Source organism: Triticum aestivum, chromosome 4A (genome assembly GCF_018294505.1).
Source record: "Triticum aestivum cultivar Chinese Spring chromosome 4A, IWGSC CS RefSeq v2.1, whole genome shotgun sequence".
NCBI classification, from domain to species: Eukaryota; Viridiplantae; Streptophyta; class Magnoliopsida; order Poales; family Poaceae; genus Triticum; species Triticum aestivum.
This window is the reverse complement of record NC_057803.1, coordinates 371,990,842-371,993,779: the sequence shown is the minus strand read 5'-3', so window position 1 is coordinate 371,993,779 and position 2,938 is coordinate 371,990,842.

Sequence of the window (2,938 nt, the reverse complement as noted above, 5' to 3'; positions counted from 1 at the left end):
ATACCTTGTCTCTATTAGTTCATTACTAGGGGTAACATGGTATTTTAGCATGTCATTTAATAACCTCTAGTCCATGTTTAGTCCCCGGAACCAAGCAGGTAGGGACTAGGGAGTTTTTAACCAAACAGGGCCTTAGATTAACAACAGCTAAAGAGTTGCATGGGATAGTGGACGCACCAGCACCATGTGCATCTACCGATGTACTGGGTGATGCATAGTCTGTTGCAACAAAGAACAAACAACCAAGGAGCATATTTGTGTTGGTCCCAGTTTTGTTATCTTTAGAAACCTTTCCTTATGTGAGCGCAACAAATCTAATCATGCTCAAACTCTACAGCCTTGTCCCCCAAAACAAATGATCAGTTCGTTACGGATGTGCGTACTGCGTTTGTCATTGTTTTCCCTTTTCGACCAACGTAGGTGCTGGATAGCCAGTCTGTACTAGTACTTTCCGCACTTCCTTTCCTCTGTGAACCACGTCCTAGATTTATGCTATACAAATTTCCCCACTACTTTCCCCCGTTCCTGTTTTCTTTGAACCACGTCTTAGATTCATGCAATACAACTTTCCCCACTACTTTCCCCCTTCCTTTCCATTTTGAACCACGTCCTAGATTCATGCTATGCAACTTTTCCCACTACTTTCCCCCATTCCTTTCCTCTTTGAACCACGTCCCACATTCATGGTATACAACTTTCACCACTAATTCCTGTTTGATCCAACACCTATATTCGAGTGCAGAAGCGGAAAAAGCCCACATGCAAGGTGGGGAGATCCGAACTATGCTCAGCCCAACCAAGTGTGGAGTTCTCCGGACAAGTTTTTAGACTTGCCGAAGAGTTCATCCGAGGCGGCGCAGTTTTACCAAGCGCGAGAGGGGTATGCAACGGAGAAGCTTTTCTGGTCCCAATTTGGCGCATCAAAGCGCCCCCTGTTGCTGAATGAACAGATGTCCCAATGGGCCGAGCTTCATAGGATATTCGACGCAGCCATGAAGAATGTCATAATACGGTTGTGGCCGACTGAGCCTATTCCGAATATCTACTTCAGCTTGGTGCAGCGGATCGTTGATGCGGTGCAACGTATCGACGCTGTGAAGTGGTCGGTGTGCATTGAGGCTGCACGGATGGCCTTTGCCCGTGTCAAGGCATTCCGGGGAAAGATGAAGGGCATCGATGTTACGCTGAAGAGTCCACCCAAGGGCAAGGACTGTCACACACCGGAGCATTATTTTGAAGACGTCTTAGGGGCCGCCTGCTTGAGAGAGGGTCAATGCTCGAAAGACATAATGTTTGAGTGAGGTGTATGAGAATTGTAAAAGACAATTTTACAGTTAATCTATTTTTATATTTTTCTCGAAAGCTTGTGTTCCTCTTATGCGGCCGTTTTAATATAATCTCAAAGTTTTCCAGTCGTCGGCTTCAGCCCCCTCGTAGGAAGTACGGGGGTGTTTGGAAAAGCATTTGATCACTCTTGACCCAACGTCTTGGTCCATGAAGGAGGTGATAATGCGGCGAACCAGGAAATCATACTATAGTGCGTTAACACTTTCACTTAGCCATAGGAGTTTTATAGGGGGACTACGATATAGCCCCTGGTATGTGTATAGCTTATTCCAATATGGCGCGTTACATATATGACTTGAAGAAAAATAGGTCCTTCGTGTTACACGGAGGGAATTAGACAGATTCTGATAAGTCATTGAGTGGTTGACCAGCTCTCGCAGCATCATGACACTCAGTTTTCGGCTTTCTCCGCTGAGGTGCTTGACCAGATGAATTGGAAGCACCATCACAATAGTTCTCCCTTTACTACCCTAGCCGATAGAGCAGACCGTAAGGTAGCAAGTGCAGGAGCCAGGCAACCCAACCATTGACCCAAGACATGATTCGGAGTTGATGCATATAAGGCCAAACTCGTGACGCCGAAGTACGCTTATAAAGTTGTTCGGACTTTGTTGGCAACTCATTTGTTCCCATACCGAGCCGCTGGCAGGTTGTGCCGAGGTATGGCTGTGAAACAACTATCGGGGCAAATTCATTTGTGAAAAAGAAACGAATGATTAATGCAGATTATGTTTACTGGGACCTGAGTGGTATGCCGATGATTACTTTATATATAAAAGACCACAACCCCGGCTATTTGACATTCCCGGGGTCGAAGGCAGAGGAAAAAGGCATATTACAGGCTCGAAATAATGAGTGTGGTCTACAAAAAGTTATTCTGGACCTCCTGTCACACGTCTGTGCCACCTGTCCTTGGTGAGGGGAATCCTTGACAGAAGTAGCCCCGTAGGTGAGTGTACGGATCCAAACTCCGATATAGTCAGTATGTATGTTTGTCCTTTGCGTCACCTGTTTTTAAGAGATACGAAAGAAAAAGGAAAGTAGATAAAAAATGTTATGGGAATGATTGCCGACTTGTCCATATTTTGCTTCTGCCAATGCCCATGGTATCTTAAGTGCATATATAGTGGTGTATGCGCGGTACAAATTTTGCGGGTATATGAGGTGGGCGGTGGAAGCCGAATTGCTATTTCTGCTCTGGGGTTGATTGGTTCTCGAGGGGAAATTTCTTCTGACCCCCGGTATTTGGTTGGTAAACGTCTCCGTCATCCCTATCGCCTGGCGGCCTCCTCCCCTTGTGTTCGGCGTTGAGCTTGCCGGCCTGCTTGAAGACCCAACAACTTCTGTTGGTATGATTAGCTTGTTTATCGGGGTGGCCGTTAATCTGGCAGGGTCGGTCCAATATCCTGTCTAGGTTGGATGGCTCATCTCTGTTCGCCTTGAATAACTTTTTCCATTGACCGGGTTTGGGATTGCTGAATCCGGCGTTGACCGCTATGTTGCGTGATCTTTCATTATCATTGCGACTGTTGTGTTTGCTTCGTCATGGTCTGCCATTGCCGTCTCGGATTTTGGAAGTGCCCGAGTCGCT